The sequence below is a fragment of the Hemibagrus wyckioides genome, linkage group LG19 (genome assembly GCF_019097595.1).
Source record: "Hemibagrus wyckioides isolate EC202008001 linkage group LG19, SWU_Hwy_1.0, whole genome shotgun sequence".
Classification (NCBI taxonomy): domain Eukaryota; kingdom Metazoa; phylum Chordata; class Actinopteri; order Siluriformes; family Bagridae; genus Hemibagrus; species Hemibagrus wyckioides.
Window position 1 is genome coordinate 2,937,057 of NC_080728.1, and position 12,736 is coordinate 2,949,792.

Here is a 12,736-nt window from a genome sequence, read left to right on the forward strand (position 1 = left end):
TGGATTTTTTTGAATGCGTTCTGTTAAAGGATAAATTTAGAGCAAGAGGTCACAGCTTTCAACTTGAATTCAGATGCCCACTATACATCTTAACAACCATCATAGAGAGACACATGGGATTATTTTTAAAGCTTCAATAAACATCCTGCACTAAAAGTAATGCTTGAGTAAAGCCGAGTAATACAGAAACCCTAGACGCAACCTCCTAGTGGTGAAGCTCCAGTTGAGCTGGTTTTGAAGTCCCCTGTGTCTCAGTCAGGGTCTGAAATTTTAGAGCGTTTCTGTCAGTTCTGTCAAGGTTATCGTTCCCGTTTCTTGCCTCAGGCGCAGGTCAAATGACTGAGGACCTGAGTGGCGCTCCCGATGAGACGTGAGCGCACTGTTCTTCATTTTCCACTGTCTGCTTTCTCCCTCTCTTTTCTGCTTTTCAGTCCAATTTATGATTGAGAACACTGCTCACATAGCATCATCGGTGTATTTAGAAACTGACCATGACTCATGGTCTTCTCTGAAAATTTGAATTTAATGTTGCATGGAATAGCTTTGCATAGCGTTTATTTATTTGAGTCTGTTCTCCTGACCATATATTACACTTTTATTATGTCCAGCTGTCTAAAGAGAGTGAATAAATAGAGAAGAGCATCTTTATTGAATACACTGCAGAATAAAATACCACTAATGGGCTGAGAAGGCCAACAAAGCTGAAACTTCAGAGCTTCAGGAATTTCAATTTATAACTTAAGAATTATATCTAAGACATGCATTTACCAAAAAATTATTGTTTACTAGGTTAGGCAATTAACTGACAGGCTTATTGGCAAAAACATACATAAATATTTATTATTATTTGGGCTCTTTGGAGTTGTATACTGTCTGAAATATATATATATATATTTTTTTTTTTTCAACTTGTGATACATTTTTTGGCTACTGAGGTCAAAGTAGTCCTCCAACTTGCTATACCCATTAGATGCATGCATGAATACACATCAGCAGCAGTAACTAATAACATATGCTTCAACAAATCTTGTATTTGACATAGTTACCTTAAATATATTGAGAACCAAGAGACTACCATACCATATTCCGTTATGCTGGTATATTAAAGAGCCAAAAGTATGTGGACCCCCAAACAACACACCCATCTGTCGTTCATCTCACCCTGTTCCAGCATGACAATGCCCCTGTGCACCAAGCCCCTGTGCTCCATGAAGACATGGTGTGTAGAAGGTTGGAGTGAAAGAACTCAAGAGTCCTGCACAGAGCCCTGACTCTGACTCAACCCCACTGAACACCTTTGAGATGAACTGGAACACCGACTGAACCCCAGACCTCCTCACTCTTACAGCATCAGTGTCTGATCTCACTAATGATCTTGTAGCTGAATGATCACAGCCATGCTCCAACATCTAGTGGAAAACCTTTATAGAGGAGTGAAGTACATTATATCAACACATGAAGATGTGATGATCTGGTGTCCAAAAACTTTTGGCTATCCAGTGCATGAGTGAAACAGTCATAGGAGAACTGTGGATGCTCTTCTAGCAATTTTACAGTACTTCATCTTATAAATGAAGAAAAAAAAATATTTAAACATTAATGTGCTCAGGAAATATAGCATTAAAAACTGCCCACTATTAAGTAATTTAGAAATGTTTATACATAGGCCTTAGATTATTAACAAGATCTAACAAGATAGAATGACTATAAAAAGGAAAACGAAAAGAATGTGGAGTCTGGGTACATTTTTTTGCTGTTGATGTTGTGCAAATTCTAGCTAGTCATGAATCATTCATTAATTAATTCTTACAAATATTCATTTGGTCTGCAGCTCTCATTACTAAAACAATTTGTTTTATCACTATATAATATCCTACTCTTTTCTGCCAGCTGTGTAATTGGTTGAGTAAATATGTGGTGTATTGATTTGACTGGCCCTTGTGCAACTCATAAAGCTGTTTGTCCTGGAGTGGAGCAGCCATGTTCAGGGTGTAATGAGCCTGCTACAATTCCCACAGAAACAGACTGATCATTAAAATTCATCATGCCACAAAAGATGCTTCCGACAGAATTCAAGGCTAAAGAAAGTGGAGCAAGGCTATATACCAGAACATATGCATAATCGTCTCTCTCTCATTAAATGTATAGTAGAAAAATTGTCAGTTAAATAAAGCACCAGTGTGAAGGCACTGGTATTATTTTCATTGCTGTGCAGTCTTTTTCCTTAAATAATGTAGGGGCTACAAGCAAATATATATATATATATATTTTCTGAAGATGCCACATAGCAGCTCTGAGGATGAGCACTCAAGGTTAAAAGCACAGCATTTGGGTCACCCAAAATTCCTGCAGGCTTTCTGTGAGAGAAATCCATCGGATTGCAGCACACAGCACTTTTGGTGTAATGAGAGAAAGTGAAACAAAGACAGAATGAGAGTGAACAGAAAAACTGAAATGAGTGAGGCTGGCAGTGAGCAAAGCTTATTTCCATTAGTGCCTGTGTTAAAATGATGAAGGTGATTAGAGCAGAGTAATATATGCATTTAGAGTATTGTGTAGCTAGGGATGATTCACATGAGCAAATTAGGATTCAAATGAGGGCTTTATCAGATAGCAATGGATACAGAAGCCATCTATCTATCCATATATATATATATATATATATATATATGCACTGCTCAGGCATAACATTTTGACCACCTGCCTAATATTGTGTTGGTCACCCTTTTGCTGCCAAAACAGCCCTGACCATCGAGATATCATTGAGGTAACTCACTAGATCCCTGAAGGTATGGAAGCTGTGGTATCTGGCACCAAGATTTTAGCAGCAGATCCTTTAAGTCCTCTAAGTTGCGAGGTGGGTCCTCCATGGATCGGACTTGTTTGTCCAGCACATCCCACAGATGGTCAATTGGATTGAGATCTGGGGAATGGTGCCATGTGTTCCCCAGGTAAGCGACACACACACACAAAATGTGATTCATCAGACCAGGCCACTTTCCTCCATTGCTCCCTGGTCCACTTCTGATGCTCACATTCCCATTGTTGGTGCTTTAATAATAAAGCATAATAATAATACTAATCAATAGCAATAATAATAATAATAATCAGTGCTATTCACTTCATCCTGCTCATCATGTTATGCCTGATCAGTGTGTGTGTGTTTGTGTGTGTGTATATATACTGTATATATATATATATATATATATATATATATATATATAAGGTACACTGATGTTTCTTTATAGCTGCATTGTATCTCCTTCACCAATCCTCAACTGTCTGTGAAATGTGAGTCTTGTTTCATTATGCAAACACTAAAAGCTGACTTCCTCCCTCTTTCTGGTCTGTCTTTCTCTCACTCTGCATGTGTGTTCAGGGGGCACAAATATTCTAAAACAAAAAGCTAAGAAGATGATAGACTAGAGACAGGGGCAGAGCTGTAAATGGGAAGAAATTACTGAAACATTTCCATCAATTTTGATATTAATTAATGAAGCAGATTTGTCCTTTAAGCCTGTTGGGCATGTAACTATCACCACGCCGGGTTTCCCTGCGTGATTAAGGGCCGCTTGCATGAATCTTGTGTGGGAGGCAGAAGCCCTATTTGCTTGTCAAGGCAAAGTAAGGATTATTCAAAGCAGACGTTCCTGCTGTGGCCCTACATATGCTTAGATGAAATCATTTGCATTCTGTATCTCTTTTCATTGCCTTCATGTGGAAGTGGGGGTGACGGTGCTCTCCCTTTGAGAGGCAGAAACAACCTCTGGGAACTGCTTATTGGCATCCAAAGTCATATTTCATTGCAACGAGGTGGAGATGACGGGCATGGATGACATCCACCTGTCAGAGTTACTGCACTGTAGCAGTAAGGATGAGCTAGCGTGCTTGGAGACTACAGTTGTAGTATTGGACGTGGTCCGACAGTTTGCCTGAGATGATGCTTCTAGCGGCGTGAGTCACATTTACCTCAGGAGAGACTAGACTGTGGATGATGTCTGTGATCAACGGGATTACTTGTTTTCCTTAAGAAATGGATCCTGTTCGTTATTTTTTGTAAAATTATACATTGAATTAAACGTTAATTAACTCAAGTAATAGCATTTTCTTTCAGACAATCAATACATTTCATTATATACACGTATATCCCTGGAAAAAAAATAAGAGCCCACTGCAAAATAATCAGTTTCTTCTGTTTTTTCTTCCAGGTGCATGTGTTGGTGAGATGAACAGTTTTGTTTCATCTTTTTTGTGAACTGTTGACAATATTTCTCTTAAATTCAATATATAACTATTGTTATTTAGAGTGTATATTTAAAGGAAATGACAACACATCAAAATAACCCAAGATCATGCCGTATATGCAGAGTTTTAATAACTCAAATAAAACAAAATGCAAATCATTTGTAAACAGATTGTGTTAATGCTTTGGATCAATAACATTAAGAAATCAGTATTTGGAGGAATAACCCCGATCTGCATGAGTTTTGGCTCCGTGCTCTCCACCAGTTTCTCACATTGCTGTTGGGGAACTTTATACCACTCCTTTTGCAAAAAAGCAAACATCTCAGCTTTACTTGATGGTTTGTGACCATCCATCTTCCTCTTCATGACATTCCAGAGGTTTCAATAGGGTTCACATCTGGACAGTGGTCTCTTATTTTTTTTCCAGAGCTGTATATTTGGAGCCAAAATATGAGAGAAAAAATGGAGAAGAAATTGTACTGTAGCCAGGGGACTGTGGAAAGACAGCACCTATTGGAAAGAATGCTTTTTTTTAAATTAAAAAATAGTATTTCAGCTTTGACTGTCAAAATTGTACCCTCCCTGAGTGTCATAGAAGCTTACTGATGGCACAGTAAGGATGGCACGACACATTGCAGCATGACACACACCAGATCACTTATCCGTGTCTTAATGCCGTGTCTAATAAAGTTTTGTGCCGAATTAAAAGAAGATCCTGATGCTACTTATTTCAACTTGACAGCATAATCCATATAAAAGTGCATGAACTTAGGATTTGAAGGCAATAAAGTTGACACAGGTTTACATTTATTAGCACTCGTATGTTTAAACTAATACATACTCAGGAGCTCAAGCAAGACACCAATGTATTTTTTTTTAATTCTTTGGCCAACGCTCCAATGAACAATTTAGGAAAAAATCCATTCCTAGTCGGTTTGATAAATGAGACCCATTGTTTTTGAAATTGTTAAAGCCATTAACCCTGCATAACTCCAGCATAAACCTGATGCTTTGTTCACCAGTAAACAAAGGATGATTCACTGAACCAGAGCAATAATAAATTTAGCCAAGTGACTTCCCGGTTTCTTAAAAAAGCTGTTTAATTGGGCTTGATACTCTTCCTTGAAGGAATCTTATCAGTCATCACTGGCAGTTTATCCGTGCTCTCTTCATCTTGCTCACATTGAGATTACAGATCAGGGCACCGTCTCGTGTCTGAGCAGCTTAATGTTCTACCAATCATGTCTGCTGTGATATCAGCCAGATCATGATCGTTCTGTGGGTCAGAGTTTGACAGAGCTTCTAGTCATACATGCTAAAAGGCAAGCCTAACTCAATAAATAATTAAATAAATCAAGGGCAGTAGAGATTGCCTAAACATTAAATAATAAGAATAGCCTGTCACAATACTGCATTGATTGTAAAGATGGATCAAATTTCATACTAATTATTCTTTTTTCATCCAGGCACCCGAGTGAATATATTGAATAAAGTGCAATTAAAGTGCACTGACTGGGGATCCCCGGGAAAGTTCTTCACCTCCGAGTGTCTTGCACATTTTTCTTGCACAGTGTCTTGTGTTTACTCTCAACCCCCCTGAATGAATCCAGCAATAATGAACATAGTATTGCATAGCACTTAATCCCTCTCAATTTCTGCTTGGAGAATGTACTCAAAGTACTGGAAATCTATACATCAGCTCCACTGGACCGAAGCAGGCTTACGAGTAGCCCAGCCAGGTCAAGTGACTTCACATACATCTCCACCTGCAGAATCTCTCTCTCACTTCACTGTGGACACCGTGATCCTAAAATAATTCACTGACCAAGACTTTTCTCAAACATGCTCCTCAAGGGAGCATCAGCCAGGAGGCTTTTCTCCCAAATAGGCCAAGCACTCGAGGCCTACCACTACTAACACTCCCTACTGCTCTGAAGTTCTAAATGAAAATGTCTTTCTTGGAGAAACAATAAAAAATGATTGAAGTGTTTAAATTACGAATGAAAATGTTAGAGATTTGTAGTGGAGATGGATACAAATGCGGAGAAGTTGATTGAAGCATAACAGACTTGAACAAGGGTCAAGACTACCTCATAAACACACACATAAACTAGACAGGCATGAAATATAGATAAGTGTGTTATGGCTAGAACAACACACAAAGGCACAACGTATAACAGACACTAGAGAAAGAGTGCTGTGCAAATGTGACTTAAATACTCTGGCTCATTAGCCTCTGGGTTTTAAGGGCATAGGGGTATATTCATTGACAAATAGTTATCAAAATGTCTGGAAGACAATAAAAGGTATAGTTTGTATAGCAAGTATGTCTAAACATTTGACTGGTTTGTGCACTTGATTGTGCAGCTCAGTATGTATTTATGACACAGATTCATGTACATGTCAGTAATCATTTCACTGAAAGTTCAACTCTCCATCAACTTTTCATTTTCAATCATTGTGATGTTTTGTTTTTTTATCCTTGTAAACACAGCTTCAGTCAGTACCTGTGAAAAGGATATAGCCACGTGTAATAAAAAGCAAAACAAATATGAGGATGTATAATGCCTTCATCATTACTTCCATCCTAGGATCTGAACATATGTTTCCTTATTCCATATACAGGATCAAACCCAAGACTCTGTATAACTATCCTCCTACATGCTCTACCCCCAGACTGAGGCACTAATTATATATATGTACATATATCTATATAACTATCCACCCACATACTCTACCCCCAGACTGAGACCCTAATTACACACACCTGGTTCACCTGTGGATCTGGGGTATATTTATCCTGCTCTGTTTGCTGTACCTTTGTGAGGTCTTGCTCCTAAATCCCTTCTGTGATTTCACTGAACCAGTTCCAGTTCTGTTTTGTGTTTGGCCCTAAACGTGTTACTGTCCCTGCTCTTTGGATTCTTTCCTCGTTCTAAACTTTTCTTTTCTTTTCCCTCTTGTTTTGATGGCTCCTGTTTGTGCAGATTAACTGAGCCCTGCAGATTCATGCGACAGTCTACATGACAGTCACTGCTCAGGGACACACTGTTGCTCTAACTATAATCCGCTGCACTTGGAGAACGTCTTCACGGCAACCTCCATTTTCATACTCGCCCTAACATTGCTCTACCTGATAAATGTGATGAAACCTCATCAGAATGACAGGGATGTTTTCTCCACTGCTCATTATATTTTTATTCTGTCTGATAATGTGAGGTTGCTCAGCTTACTCACAGGGCTTCAGGCTGGGCTACCGCCATGCGCTCTAATAGGGAGAGATATTGCAATGCTATGACTGATTTGTGCTCAGAAATGTTTACAGTGATCCTCCCTCAGAGGGAAAGGAAGCAGGTGAGCATTTGCACAATTGTTGTAATGACAACATGCCATACAGTAGCTGGAATGAGCCCTTACGGCTGCTGTTATCAAGAAGCCGGGAAAGATGAAGTCCCTGATTTAGCTTGCAGAGATACTCATTCATCACTGGACTTGTAGCATGTATCCCTCTGTCCCAAAAAATGACTCATTAAAAGAGAGAAGGGAAATGATTCAGAAGATCTGAAATGTCTGGAAAAGTGATTATGTTTCCGTCATGGAGTCCTTGAAGTTTGTTTGTGGCAAAACAACTAAAAGAACAGAGATGATCGCAGGAAATAAAAACCAGGAACTGGATTGATGTAAGGCATAAAGGAAAACTAAAAATGAAATCATAAACTCACTCACGGTGCAAACTTAACATGCCACAAACCACAGAAAAACTGTGGGATTGCTCCACACCTAATGAGGGAACACAAAATCCCAATCAGCCTTGATGCCCGACGACGCCTGAGATAGACACAGGCTCCCCGTGACCCGAGGATAGATCGGATAGGCGGTACAGACAGTGAAATGAAAAATCCCAATCAAGGGAGGAAATGCAGCAGACAACAAAAGAAGAGATAAATGAGTGAGAGTGTCCTCTGGTGTTGTGGGGAGGAGTTCTCCACGGAGGCTGTGATGGTTTCTGTTTTGGAAAAGTTTCACATTGGACTTCACAATGTACTACATACCCAAAATGCTCTACTGTTAGGACAGCATATGATGAGCTATTTACATGCTAATGTGGTGAGTGTGATTCTTCTGGATGTGTTACATCACCCAGGGCTTTATTCAGAGTTATGTGGGAGCTCCATGCACAGGGAAGAGAAAACAGAGGCATGTCCCAGTTTTGTGTGATACTGATTATGAACATGAGGAGATTTTAGAGAGAGGAGCAGTATTGAATCTAAACAATTACCTAATAGTTCTGTCCCTTTAAACTTCACATGGTGGACAGTGGAAGAGAAATCTTTATCAGAGACACTGCTTATGTTGGGGAATAAATTTGTATGCGTCTGTGACTCTGTAGTGGGTTTGGGGTTTCCATGTGTCTGTCTGTGTGTGGTTGTCCATGATTCTTGTTAGCACGGTGTTTCAAGAACGATTTAGTTTAACATTTATAGGATTTATATGAATTTGTATCCAGCAGATGAACTGATTAGATTTTGAAATTGGTCTGAACAAGGTCAAGGTTTTCCAGCAGTTTTCTTCCTAATAGCATCCTTCCTGTTTGAAGGATATTTCGGCAAACAAATGAATAATAAGAAGGAGTAGCCTTGTTAGCTGTAGAGGACAGGGATACTTGTTTATGGCTAAAATTATAAGCAACATTTCAAGGTGTAATTATAGCAGATTAATGTGTGTTTGATTTATCCTTCAGATCCTGGATTGTTTTAAAAAAGAATTCATAAAATTAGGCGAAGAAAGCTTTCTTTCTAATCTATAAGACTAAATAAAAACTTGCAAAATACGTTTGCTTACTAAGTGTAGAAGCCAAAGTGTTAAATTATATAACATTTGTGAATTGTGATCATTACACTCAGGACTATACATGCAGCATTATATTGACACTATACAAGATTCCTGACATTTTCCCTGAGATATCAACTGATCAGTGACTGGTTTCAGAAGAGAGACTCCACTCCAGACATGAAATCTGGGGACTGAGTGTGTCTCTTTATTGGGGAACTTCATGGCATTCTTTAAAATAATTCTCATAAATAAACAAGCACTGATGGAGCCTGCCTCCAAGTCAGCTGTGGATATGTTTACACCAGCACATGATCAGTCACAGGACTCTCCGGCATGCTCCCCAGGTTTTACACACCTTCTTCCCAATCATCCTCACTGCATATTTACCTTGGACAGTTTGCTTTTCTCCAAAATCTGCTCTGTGACATTACTGAGCTGTTGAATCCTTAGTCTCGTTGTTTCATCAGCTGTTGAATTAGATCTGTGCTCAGTCTGTGGTGAATTCTCCTACCTTCCTCCTAGAGTGTCCAGGATATGCCCCGGATCCATCATGACCCCACATCCATCATGAAAAGCACTTTCTGAACAGGAATGAAATAATCAATAAACAAACCACACAAATATATCAAGGCAATACAACAATTCTTCATGACTTATCTTCCTCTAACTACTTACAATTCATTTAACAATCCTGTAGATTTAATTAATCATTAGTACATTAACTTGTAATTTTTAATAGCATGTGTGCTTGCGTATGTCCCAGTTCTAGTGGCTTTGCTGGAACAAAACAACTTTGAAGTCTTATTAACTCATATATGATTCCCTTCTACACTTATATCCTAACCTATAAAAGCACCTACTCAACTGCAATGCGTATTAAAATGGTTCTACTTCACTCGAATGTCAAATAAAGTCAAAAAAAATATTAGACACCACTTTATCCATTATAGGTGTCTTTCTGCCATAATGTATTTTAGGAAAAAGCTTGAAGACAGATTACTGATTAATTGTATATGCTTGCCTAAATGCTTGGAATTGATCATTTTATCTATTGCTTAAAACATTGGACTATTGATTGTCAGGTCATGAGTTCAAATCCTAGCTCAGCTGGACACCAGATAAAGGCCCTTAACCCCCAACCCTCACTCAGCTACTTAGTTATATAAATAAAATAAATATAATTTGCTCTGGAGGGTGTGAATGTAATACTGTGAATGTAAAAGGCCAAAAGGCAACCATCTATGGCAGTTATGTTTTTTTGCACTATTATTCAGAGCTGCTCCTCGAAGTAGGTAATTCTCTAACGTATGCGGAAGCATTTTCAGCAAGCTGCAAAATACAGTCAGTTTAGTCAGCAGGTGCCTAGTTATGTGCTTAGTGAAGTAATAAAATAACAAGCTTTATCAGACAAGCTGAGGCTGCACAGGGCCAGTTGTTATGATGTGTTAAAGCCATCCCCCTGGACCACAAATGATTAAGCCTTGTAGTTAGGCTTCTATAGTGTGAGCACACACACCCACACACCCACACACACAGGCATGCAACATATTGCTTTATTCCTCATAATGCACACCGACTGCATTGTATTGTGCTCAGCAGCACCAGTCGCTCACGGCTGCGGACACTAAAACAGTTTAATATCCCTTTGTAGAGTTTCTGTGTGATCTATTACAAATTCCTTGGAATTGGTAATGGCTCCTCAGTTTAAAGTGTTTCTGAGCCCTACCCAGACATTTCTCCATCACCTGGTAGAATATTTATGAGTAGCATAGCCACCAACCATTCCACTGTGATGTGACACTTTAATCTGACTGTATTTTCATAACGTTATATTCCCATAGCTGTGCTTAACAGCTTGGGTATCATTATCTAGAGAGCACTTGCACAAAAGAGTCTTAAGAGTGGTGACAGGCGCACTTTTATGTCCCAGTTATCTGCCAGTGTTCTACTTGTGCTTATTTGATAATTGCTTGTTGCCTCAATAACTGATCACTCTATTTGAGCATAATAAAATAAAGGCGTTTTTCATGATCTAAATGTATTACAATTTTTTTCCCCTTAACCCTTTCAACCCACAGGGCAGGATTTTCAAGGTCTAGACTATTTTGAGTTGAAATGGGGAGCGGAAATTATGATCAGAGGAAATGAAATGTACCTCTCCAAAAGTAGAAGGCTCATAAACCAGCATTTTGGGGCGATCTCTAACTAAATACTTATGTACAGGATTTTATGAAATTAAGTTCATAGTTTTACTGGAGTCTTTCGATCCCTCTTGTGACATTTACACCCTGGACAACTAAGCACAGGGCACAGTCGAGATGGCAGTCAGCCTACAATGCATGTCTTTGGACTGAAGGAGGAAACTAGAGAACTCACAGGAAACTCCTGAAGCACACAGAAAATGCAAACTATAGATGCATAAGAGAATCAATGCCCTAACCCCAGTGGTGCAAGGCAATCATGCTAACCACTAAGCCAAAATGTCGTTCTTATATAGATTAAAGCCAAAGGAATAAGGCTACAGCAGATGTTCTCTATAACTATAACTTTACTAGTATGGAAAAATCGACTGATAATGAAGATAAAGTGCTGACTTACTACCAGAAGCACTTAAATGAACATATGTACAGTGTACAAGTGTACAAAATTCCAGTATACATTAAGAGTCAAATAAAAAAGACTCTATTAACGTTTATTTATATAAACTTTATTAGCCATTATTATTATATTTATTCTTATTATTAGCCATAAGATCCCCCAAAACTCCCAAAAGACTTGAGCAACCAGGATAACTTAAAGCTTGGCCTACTCATGTCAGACCTTATGTGTACATCTGTATGAAAGCTACTGCATAGTTAGCACAGCTAACCTGCTAGATTATCCGCTTGCTAAAAAAATCACTGGCAGTGCAGTCACTGACCAGGTCCTTCCTGTTTATTGTGTTCGGATTTTTCCACACTTCCTACCTTCTAAAGTCTGGGGCGTCCATATTGAAGAAATGTTCCTTCATTCCTTAGCTAATATATTAAAGTACACTGACTGCTCATTTCTAATCTCTGTTATGTTACAAACATGCATCACTGCTGATCTGGTCTTGGAATGCAAGTTTTATGTAAGAGATTGTTTAAGCTCTACCTGTACCAAGGCTGCTATGTAAACTCCTACTCATAGAAATCGTTTATTGTATGCTTTACTCTCTGGAATTGATCAAGTACGAGTAAAGTACAGCATTCATGTACAGTAGAAGCATGCTTTATTTATGAACCTCATTAGTAAGCCTTGGTTCTCTACCTTTCTGAGGACGGTTAAGTATCTTGATATTTCACACATTTGTATGATAAATGACACTTAAAACGTATCTCATGTAAGTAAAGCTTAATCTACTGCCACAGCTCACAGATAGACTCAGAGTTCTTTTCTTTCACTCACTTAATACAAATGACAGTAGATAGAGATATTGTGTGCATGAGAATGGAGTAATGGATGAGAAGCAGATTCCCGGGACATTCGTGCGCATCACAGGTCTTTCATGCAAACCGCTAGATCTTCTGCAGTTCTTGAGAGACATTGTCTCTTTCTTGTAGATCGCTTTTGTAATTTAAAGGATCAGTTGAATAATGTTCATAATTCAAATGTATTAGTATCAGTTTGCCAGTAC

At 38.7% G+C, this 12,736-nt stretch overlaps 1 protein-coding gene across 2 annotated transcripts in view; it reads left to right on the forward strand.

The window, feature by feature from the left end:
* Positions 1–12,736, forward strand: part of grm8a (glutamate receptor, metabotropic 8a) — a 211,252-nt gene that overhangs the window by 107,605 nt on the left and 90,911 nt on the right. The gene's annotated exons all lie outside the window — the stretch shown is intronic.